Genomic DNA, 11,547 nt, shown 5'->3' with positions numbered 1-11,547 from the left:
ATCACCACACATTGTTCCTTTATGTCAGACACGTACAGGCAAACATTGGCTGCATACTAAGCGCATCGCTGAAACAGCAGCGAGCTATCTTGCCGAGCGAGTGACATTGTATCTTCCTTGCTGCCTGGACCTCGAGTTGTGGTGTAAAGGAATGTTTGTGACTCACTTTGTCGTATTGGTGCTCTGATGCATGTGATACTGCTTTCGCGCGAGCGCTTGGTGGAGGCTTCCGGCATTTGGTCCGATATGGCTTGCGTCGAGACGGCTAACCTTTATATCAGGTTGGCATACTCTACAAACGCTGCAGCACACGTTTTTCGCGAAACGATATTACATCCAACCACCTCAGACCCGGCGACAGGTCAGGGACGTAATGGATTTTCATGTTGATTCGTATTACTGACTGTTATACTATGCGAACGTGAAAAACCTCATTTGCTTGTTTAACACACCACGGCGATAATGAAAGCTGCGTATATGGACAAGCAATATCATCCCTACTAGTGCTTCACGGTAAACGCCGCCTTTATTTGTCTGAATACAGATTTCTCAAGCTCAATTTTCGTGTGTTGTAATTTAAATCTCGAGCGGGGTGTTGCTCCCCATTGTGACGATGGCTAAGACGAAATTAAAGTCGTCTTTCACGAAAGCTGGTGCAAAGACTATTACAATTTGAAACTAATACATAATAATATTAGAAACTAATACAATTTTTCGTGCGTCTTACTTCCCTACCAACCAAAATACTTTGCTTAGCCGATCCGAAATTAACTTTTGAAATAATGAAATCAGGGAGGAGGAGGATATTTTAACGAAGAGAAAGGACGGGAGGTCAGCTTAGATAGTGTTTCTCTAGCCTGCTACTCCTTACTGAGGCATCGCCTCCTGTTTTTTGTTCTTTTTTTTCAATGCAAGCCACATGTGGCCCATCTGAACCGTTCATCACTCTCTCCTGCCGTTCTTTCCTGCTCTCCCCCGTCGACTAGTGTTCGCACCTGCTTTACAGTCGCGGGGGAGAGTACCATCTGGGTGGCGCCTCACAACTAAAGTCGAAGGAAGACTTGATAGACGCGTGATAACCTAACAGACGCGTGTCAACTTAACAGACGCAGGGACGGAGTGTATACCGCTTCTCCACCGGAACAGCAGACGCGCGCGCTGAGACGCAGGCTTCACGAAGCACGGCGCATGCGAAGCTACCTCAGCAGTCGGCGCACTTTGTACCGATCGCTTTGAAGATATGGGCGCCCACGTGGCAGCCGCCGGTAGTGACAGGCTCAGATTTACGGAACCAGGCATTTTCCGAGTTCTTATCTGGAGTAGTCTGGAGTGCTCTAACAACGCGCTCGATCGCCGCCCATTTCTGCGCATGCGCTACAGCAACAAGTGATCGCTGCAACACTGCGGGCCGCGTTCATCGCTCCGCGGGATACCCAGGGACAAATCCTTCGGCAATTCTGGCGTCGCCCGCTTGATGCATCCGACTTCGCCGGCCACTGCCTGGTATGCTGAGAACGCCAGGCTATACGGAGGTTTAAAATAAGGGTCTAGAGCCTCGGATTCCCCGCAACAAGCGACTACTTTGCGTTCGCAGTCTGCCCCGCGGAGAAGGTACTTCAGAATAGTGTCCCTGGCTTGCGTTAGTACCACGTGATTGTAGCGCCCTTCTTGCACGCGTAAAGAGAATGAATACATAATGTTAGAGAAAATAAAAAGAAACAGGAAATAATGGAACCCGTCATAATATGTTAAGGTTGAAAAATATATTTGAGAGTTTATTATTTTCAATGAAGAGGCGTTGACGCACTTGGCGAGATGTGAGTGGCGACGTCGAGACGGGGCCAATCAGGTTTGTGGCATTTGGAAACCTCCGCGCTATTTTTTTTTTCTGAAATTAAGAGTTAGGGGCATGCGAAAACGCAAACCCAAAGATACAGTTTCGGTTCGGTGCGTGCGCTGTTCAGAGACGCTAATCGTTAGGGCACCCCCTATCTTAGGAAAGGGGGGGGGGGGTATTCTAATGCAGCCATGCAAGTTGCAAGTTATCTGTGTAGCGCAACAAGACAAGGACACAAAAAGAAACGAAGACGAAGACAAGCGCTAGCTATCATCAACATTTCAATGATGACCGACCAACAAGCCCATATCGCTACCCTCGTCATGCAAGTTGCTTCTGGGGGATCCGTAACGGCAACGTGCCACCACGTGAAAAGACCATCTGCTGACGTTGAAGAAAGAAAATGCAAGTGCTCCGTGGCTACACGCGTTCGGCGCACCAGTGAGAGTACCGACAAGGGTTACAAGTGGGCCGACTGCGCCAGCCACGCGAAGGACGCGGTCGAAGCTCGCCAGACCCGTCTCGCCCAATGCGTGATTCTTATCTCGCCCGCAAAGAGCCGCTCGACGTCGAGTAGTGCCTTATTGGCCCATTTACGTTGTCTTGGAGGCCCTATCGGAAGAGACTCGCCCAACACCGTTGCATGGTGTGCCGAGAATTCCGAAGAATACAATGAGCTTCTCGTACGTCGTATGACGGCCAAAGGACACCCGATGGGCATCATCGTAATTGATCGCGAAATACAATATGATTAAGGTAAGAATCGGGCGAATAATAAACATCAAAAATAGAATGGATGTATATCATCATCATCATCATCATCATCATCATCATCCGCCTGGCTACGCCCACTGCAGGACAAAGGCCTCTCCCATACTTCTCCAACTTCCCCGGTCTTGTGCTAATTGTGGCCATGTTGTCCCTGAAAACTTCTTAATCTCATCCGCCCACCTAACTTTCTGCCGCCCCATGCTACGCTTCCCGTCTCTTCGAATCCAGTCCGTAACCCCTAATGATCATCGGTTATCTTCCTCCTCATTACATGCCCTGCCCGTGCCCCCGCCCCCCATTTCTCTTTTTTGATTTCAACTAATATGTCATTTACTCACGTTTATTCCCTCACCCAATCTGCTCTGTTCTTATGCCCCCCCCCCTTAACCTTACACCCATCATTCTTCTTTCCATACCTCTTTGCGTCGTCCTCAATTTAAGTAGAGCCCTTTTCGTAAGCCTCCGAGCTTCTGCCCCGTAGGTGAGTACTGGAAGACACGGCTGATATACGCTTTTCTCTTGAGGGATAATGGCAATCTGCTGTTCATGATCTGAGAGTGCCTGCCAAACGCACCCCAGCCCATTCTTCTCATTATTTCAGTCTCGCGATCCGGATCCGCCGTCACTACCTGCCCTAAGTAGATCTATTCCCTTACCACTTCCAGTGCCTCGCTACCTATCGTAACCTGCTGCTCTCTTCCGAGACTGTTAAACATCAGTTCTCTGCATATTAAATGTTAGACCCACACTTTTGCTTTGCCTGTACAGGTCAGTAAGCATGCATTACAACTGGTCCCCTGAGTTACTAAGCAAGGCAATATCATCAGCGAATAGCAAGTCACTAAGGTATTCTCCATTAACTTTTATCCCCAATTCTTCCCAATCCACGTCTCTGAACACCTCCTGTAAACACGCCGTGAATAGCTTTGGAAAGATATCTCGCTGCCTGACGCCTTTATTTATTGGGATTTTGTTGCTTTCTTTATGGAAGACTACGTTGGCTGTGGAGCCGCTATAGATATATTTCAGTATTTTTACATACGGCTTGTCTACACCCTGATTCCGCAAGGCCTGCATGACTGCTGAGGATTCGACTGAATGAAATGCTTTCTCGCTATCAATGAAAGCTATTTATAATGTGAATATGGCCTATTGTTGAGTAGCCTTTACGAAATACTGCCTGGTCCTTTGGTTGGATTTCGTAAACGCTACTCAACAATAGACCATTTTCACACTATCATTCAGGGGATTGAGAAATGTGCGGAATATGTGCGGAGATGTATGTAACGAACAACAAATTTTGTTGTTGTTGTTGTTGTTGTTCTTCTCGTCGTTGTTGTTGTTCTCCTTCTCGTCGTCGTCGTCGTCGTTGTTCTCCTTCTTGTCGTCGTCGTCGTTGTTGTTCTTCTCTTCGTCGTCGTCGTCGTTGTTGTTGTTGTCTGAGTGGCCGTGGCACATACCCACAGTGGGGGATTGGCCATGAATCGGGTGGTTAAATTAGGTGCATGAAATAATAATAACAAGGGAGCTAACAATTTGAACACTGAAGTTTAAAAGTAAATGTTTTATGTATGAAAAAAGTTATGAAAAGAAACTGGGTGCAAAAAGAGAAGACAAATAATAAGAAATTAATAAGAAATGAGAAATAAAAAAAGCTATGGTGGGGAGGGAGAACGATCAGTCTAACATGGAAATCGATTGGTTTCCATGAGGTAGTTTTGGATTGCCAAGCAAACATTTCTGTGACTGAACCCCATAATGGAGGCTCCGAAAGATAGCATCACAGGCACTGATAAATTTAGACCAATAGAGCGAAGCGGGATTTCGAGTAGTCGTTTTCTTACAATAGAAAAACGCCTGCAAGACAACAAGAAATTGTCGATTGTCTCCTCTTCACCACCGCTGTCGCTAGCACAACCGGAGCGTGTGCCCAACAATCTGCACTCTGAATATTATATGAGCCGAGGCCGAGCGCCTACTACTTTGATTAGTGAATGAAAGGTACTTTGCTATCGCGAAATGTTGCTGCAGTAGAATCCAAGTGCCCGCTACTCGATGAAATCCGAAACGCTTTCTCTTTAGGACTGTTGTCGTCGTCGTCGTCGCTGCAATCTTGACGAGGTCTTTTTTCCGAGAACACTAACGACTTAAGACTGCCGAGAAAGCAATTGCTCTTGCCACTGGAAATTGTCGTAGCGCAGGCTGATATAAGTGTGTGCAATCAGATATTAGAATGTCGATTTCAGAGCACCGTGGGGTCAATGTTGTCCCTATCGATCCTGTCTGCTTGTGCTAAAGTACTTTCCAAGTACGTTTACCTCTTACAACTGTTTGATCTTGAAGTGCCAAGCTCGCGTTTCTGTTCTTTATAAGATTATTTTTAAAATTTCAGTTTTGCCTAAATGAAGCGGTCTCAAACTAAACTCTTTACCGTCATCGTTGCATACGCACTCTTCTATTATAACGTTCATTTTATTCACAACTAAGAAATAACGCTGCTACATGAAGATGGTTTCTGTGAGCAAACACCAGTAGGGGTGGGAGTCGCGGCTGTGTTGTTTTTTATCTTTCTTCTTGTGGTCTTCTTGCGAAGAAAATCGATATGCAATTTGCGCGAGTGGTCTTTTACGAGCCGCTACGGTGTTTCGGAAATTTTAAAAAGGGCTTCACCGCATAGATGTAGTCCATCGACTCAACAGACAATTTATTGGCTCTTTATTTCCATACCCATGCTTTTTCATAGCCCCCAGCCTTATTTAGGTATTTACCCAAATAGCCGTAATTCTCGGGAAATTATCATTCTTTCATGGCTGGTGCGCCTCCACTACTCCGTTAGTTTTCTTGCGTTTTGCATTGACGTTCACGGTATGGGGCTTCCTTGTGCAGGCACAGTTCGAACAGAAAGTGTACTTGTGTTTTGTTTGTCACGAATCAGCATTGCAAGCACAGTTGTTCTATGGAAAAAATGGATGATTGTTTAACACGACCTTGTACGATAAGTGATATCTCTGTTTTTCTTTGTTTCCACCTATGATTCGATAGTTTCTTTGCATCGTTTGCGTTGTTTACATAGTTACCTATGTAACAAAGCACGTGCCATACGTACGTACGGGTTACATGCATATGCGAATATCTGTAGTATAAGTGTAAGGTGTCTTGACCTTTCCGCGGCCTTGACGTGATATTGACTGACGAAAATTGAGTCCCTGGATCGGTTCCTTCTCTGGATGATTATATTTTCTATGGCGAAATCAAATCACCATAAAACAACACTACATTTCGCATAGCAGCCTAAGCTCATACCTTCAATTAGAGCTCGTTCTCTTTCTTTACTTCGTCATCTGTTAAGATCACTGCTGTAAAGGTATGCAACAAGTAGAATACGTAGGTAATGTCATTATTTATATGTTACATTCATATGAGTATAAATGGTCCGTATAAAAATGTAGGTAGGTAAAATTCGGTTCAACGGAACCTCAAGAGACCGGATGCTTATGTGCCGATGTCCAAGAGTTCCGTTTAGTGCGAAATAAATAGTCATGTGCAGCACCGAATACAATACACCGTCTTGGCAGTGTTAGGAATGTTAATCATGAGGACGCGTACGTATCATCCAGTTAGTCCCATGGTTCGAGCATGGTCGGATACTTATGGATTGCCTAGGTATCGCTAGTTTTGGTTATGAGGAGACACCGGCGACTTATGAAAGCCGAAAAATTGCTTTTGTTCTTTGACTCGGTGGCTGAATTAGCACGAGGACATGCTGGTGTAGCCCGCCTTAGCGAACAGCGCATGCTAAGGCGTCAGGAATTTTAGTCATTCTTTTTGGGGGGCGAATGAAAGTGTCGAGAAGTTGGCCGTACGCACATACGCTATGTAATAAATATTTAACAATTTTTGCGTGATTGGGTCTTCGCCACCACAACTTAAGGATGGCTTTTGGCGTAGAAGACAAATGTGGCAAATAAAAAAATATACTTCTTCCTAAAAAAAATTCCGACAAGTAATACTTCTGAGCTTGCCTCTCGGTTCCCTTGGCTGAGTTGAAAAAAAGTAATTGCATTGGCCAAATAAAGAAACACCCAATTTAAAGGCTGTTTGTCCGTTTACCGAGGTTCTACGGTTTAGGAGAACATATGCACGACACCGCCTTGTCTGAGACAAGAAGTAGCCAGTCTCGCATCTGGATGCCACGAACTCGTTCCTGCTATATATATATATATATATATATATATATATATATATATATATATAAAGGGTAGCCCCAGACCTTACGTTACTGTGTGATATATTCGCTATTCGCAATTGGGGAGTAAGTACAACAGGGAATTTGAGACCACTTCTGCCAAGTTTGAACCTGCGAAACAGTACAATATTATGTCGTTAGCGTATGGTAGCACCGGCGGGGAATTAGTAGCACCGTGGCCAGGCTTCGCAATTATTCAGCTTGTCAGACCGGGCAGTCCTTATACTTTCGAAGTCAACTGCACTTGCAGTGGTGCAAACGATTACATTCGGTGTCTTTCTCCCGTTGTAGTAAGTATATAAGGACAGAAAAATTACCTTACTGAAAGTGCTTATGCGTGAGAAAGAAAGTAATGTGCGTTTGAGGCCGACATAGCGAGGCTTATCCTTGCGACAGCGTGCCATAGGATTGATTATATCACTGCAGGGTCCGCGACAGATGTACCTACTGCAGGAAGTTTAACAGCGTTTGTTTGTCTTGTAGGAAGCGTCCCTTGCCTGTTTCCACACTTCTTTTTAAGGCGCCCCGCACGTCGCTAGTGAGAGACTATCATCTCCTTGGCCTGTGGTGTACGACACTCGACGAACGTTTGTACCCCAGTCGTTGTGAGTCTAAGCGTGATCAGGATCATCGCACTCTAGTCACACTTTCTAGAAGTAGCTTACTTAGGTTCCCGTTTGTAGCATCGAAACTGTTCTATTAAAACATTCTGTAGTAGTGTGACCTCCAGTGACCGGCCCTACTGTGTGTGACCTGAACTGTGTTCTACTTTATTCTTTAGATTTGCTTTGTCGCTCTTCCTTTCCTCTTTCGTCCGTTCCTTGCAATCTTCAATTTCTGTGTTGCTGTACCCTCCCTTCTGAAGAGTAGGCAGGCGTTGTGCCCCTTGCGGTGGCAGTTCCCAGCCTACTCCGCACTTTCCCTTTCCTGGTAATTGTATACATGTGTTGAAAACAAATAATTATAATAAGGCAACGCTGTGTTTTCCATTGAACAGATTTTCTCAACTGTTAATACGCCCTAAGCAAAATTGTCTTTCTTTGAGGGGCGGAGAAGAATGATATCTTCTAGGAAGATTGCCGAGTCTAGCGGAGTAAAACAATTGCCGGAACTCGTAAATGTCGCTCTGCCGCACAAAATTTCTTTATGCAGTGAAACGCGCTTTACAGGTGTACAAACTGTCTACTGAGCACGGCGGCGTCAAAATCAAACGGGTGGAGCCCGTATTCTCTTCTGCTTCATTAAAGCCGTGCCTTATTCTTCCATGCAGTGTCACAACCGGCTAACCAGGTAGTCCACATACTAGATATTTCGGGGTTTCACTGTAGCATACGACAGGCCACAGGCGTCTCTGTTGGACATCGTACTTCTCCCGAGGCATGCGCACCAGGCATTCTACAAACCTTTTTCCGCCCATAAGGACTGGCGCGCGTCGAAGCCATCGAGTTTACAGCAAATTTTGTTCCCAGAATGATGTACGGACTCAGTGCGCGCGATATATTGTTGTTCTTTTACAGTGGAGATGTTTGAACCTCGCTGGGTTTCTCACTGCGTCCACAGCTTCGCCGAGCTGGGGGAGAGAGAGCGGAGGGAGAGTGAAGGCATAGTATAGAAAAGCATCGCGCAGCATAGCGACGTGGCGAGGGTGGGTGGAGCCCAGCGGGGGATAAGGAGTGGCGCGCACGCAAGCGAGGAACGCGGCCCGGATGCGGACCCTCTCCTGCGGCGCGCGAGGCAAGAGGGGTCAGGCAAGGGAGGAGGGGCGTTCTTCTCCGGCGGCTGCTAGGGTGCCTCGACGGCCTCCCCGCTTGCCGTTCCGTACAGAGTGGAGACAACCACGGCGTCTACTACGGCGTTGGCCACGTGAATCGCGGACGCCGTAGCAGACGCCTTTGGCGGACACCGTAGAGACGCGTTGCCGGCGCTCATCTGTCTTGCGTGGGGATTGGCACAACTTTATTGGCCTTCCCCAGTTCCACTGGTCTCTGGTGTTTGAGACAGCAGAGCCGCACATAATTTTTTATTGATACGTATTTTTTTCATCTCCTTCCGTTTTCCTCACGGCTTTTGCTTGATTCGTCAACGATAGCTGAGTTGTTTCCTCTAGTTTGCGAGGGAATTCCTGACAGCAACAGTAGTAAAGCACGCTATGAATATCCATGATCGCCTACTATCTGATATGCTGTGAAACGGAATTTGGGTAATCTTTTACGTGAAGTAGAAGCGTATCGCTGCACCTGTCTTTAAACATTAAAAAATAAATAAACGTTGATAGAACAGCGACAAACCATTAAAAAAAGCAGAACGCCTGCAGTTGAGGAATGAAAGTGCAGATCGACTCCGAACCTAAGTTAATGTGGACCAAGTTAGGTTTCGTGCCTAGACCCTAATCCGCGTACCAATGTAGCCTGAAAACGGAGCTGACGTCTCCAACTAGCGTGCACGCCGCATTTCGCCTTCGGAACTGTGTTTCAGAAAAATCTCTATAGGGGGCGCCACATTAGTTACCCACGCGTCATCTTTCCAGGCAACGCTCGTCGGGTGTACTTGATCTTTTTATTTTGCCTTGTTTATTTTACTTTGCATTCCGAGAAACTGCCTTGTGTCAAGATAAACGTTCGCGGTAGTTTGGAGATGCCGAGTTCAACAAAGATTGCGACAGCGCGGCGAGTCTAGTTTGCTCTAAGCTTCCAAATCCATAACTTTTTCCAGAATTTCCTCCCCTTTTTCGGCGTCATCCTACGTGCACTCAAGCGTGAATTTCTTGTCTAGGCTTATTCTTTGTTCGCAATTCGTAGTTTCTGTTGCAACCATACCTTTGTTGGACCTCTTATTTCAATCAATAGACTTGTCCTGCATTTCGTAAGCATGGGATGGAAGTTACTGTAGTGGGGGTAAATAATAGTTATTATTCGGAATTTTTTGAAGAGAGAATTCTTTAAGAGCAATGGTGGTTAACTCGCAATTGAGATTTTATGGTGACTCTTGCACTCTTCATTACTAGCACGTGCTTTCCAGACAAGAATATGGAGGCCTTTCAAAGGTTGTCACTTAAGCCCAAACTTTCGAAAGTAGAAATCAAACAGCTGTTTTCTTCGGTATAATGTGTGAAGATATCCAATGAAGATGCATGCCTATCGGCTGCAGATCTCTAACCAGTGGATTGCTGGTGGATCAAACGTGCCCTAACATAACGACCAGCCTAGTTTACGTGTTTATCGCATGTCATATTGCCTGTGAGACCAACAGGACCACGGCATCAACTAGTACCATGCGGTACTTTCATGGAAGGCGATAGAAGTTCATTGACCCCTCGAAAATTGTCATCGACGACTCCTGAAGACATTTCGGTGATGTTGGCTTGGTGGCAACGCGTGGGTGCCGTTCGTTACGGAGTGCTCGGTAAATATTGTCGTTGCAATGGACGCGCACATAAGTGCGAACACGTAGGCGCGTGCCCTGCGCCACCACACACTCATCGACACCCAAGATCGGCGGTCCGCCCACCTGGCATTCACAAAATGCCGATGTTAGACTTAACACATGCGTAAGTAGTAGACCACAAATAGGGAAACACAAAGACTACGCGAGAATCCTAATTTAGGCACAGGCTAGATGTTACAAGAAAACTTTCTTCACGCCAACTTGGGCACACTGTCCATGTGTCACCGGGTACGGTATGTTCGTCCATGAACCGGGGAACCACTTAAGTTTCCCCCGGTGATGGGCGAAACCGAACTTGCCACACGCGTATTGAAGCCATATTGTAGGCATCGTATTTCGTAGTACCTAGGAAAGCAGGCACCTTATACATACTCGTTAGCTATTGATTTGTTGCCATGTCTATTGTGAGGAATTGTACTTATATTTTGTGCGTATGTTCTGCATATTCGTTGTGCTTGTCTGACTAAGTATGATTTATTGCACTTCGGAGCGGCCCGCTTCACGCTAGGAATCCAGCGCGACCTGAAGGACACGAATAAAGTTTTTCATAGCATACCATACTCGTAGCAACCTAATGATGGCTTATCGTATGCGTGTTTGTTGCGACTTGCTTTGTTGTCATCTCGATCGTGAGCCGTTTGTATATTATTGTATGTACCTTCCCACTGTTATATTGGTCCCGAGATGGACAGACACTATCAACAAAGAAAAATTTGTATCAACCCACGTGCCACGCGCTGACTTGGTGACGACACCGCTAGAGGGCGCAGCGCGTCCACCCGGTAGCGCGAGAGAGGAGGAGCCCGCCTGCATAAGCGCCTCATGCACATCACGCTTCGGCGTAATAGCAATAAATTCACTGTGCCTCGCTACGTGGCTTCAATGCTAATCGCACTGACGTCCACATTCATTGGCAGGTGGATTCTTCCAGATTTTAATTTCCCAGAAGTTCTCAAGCAACTTCCGAGTTTTGTTTCTTTCATCTTCCGCAAGTTATGCACGATTCTTCTTGCGCTTCCCTTCTTTATGTTTTCTATTGCCTGTAATTTATACATTTCTATTCTATTCTATACCCACCGCTCCCGCTTCTTGGCCGGATACCCCGTTGCGAGTACGGGCCATAGCCTGGGAAACACTCATTCTAGCAAAAGGACTGGTGCACTAGACTTGAAATAGGGACGTTCGTTTATTGCCAATACGGAGGGGAAGAGGCTAAGCACTGCACGCGTCCGTATCCTTAGGGTCCGAT

Source organism: Dermacentor variabilis, chromosome 9, assembly GCF_050947875.1.
Source record: "Dermacentor variabilis isolate Ectoservices chromosome 9, ASM5094787v1, whole genome shotgun sequence".
NCBI classification, from domain to species: Eukaryota; Metazoa; Arthropoda; class Arachnida; order Ixodida; family Ixodidae; genus Dermacentor; species Dermacentor variabilis.
Note: the sequence above shows the minus strand (reverse complement) of the source record.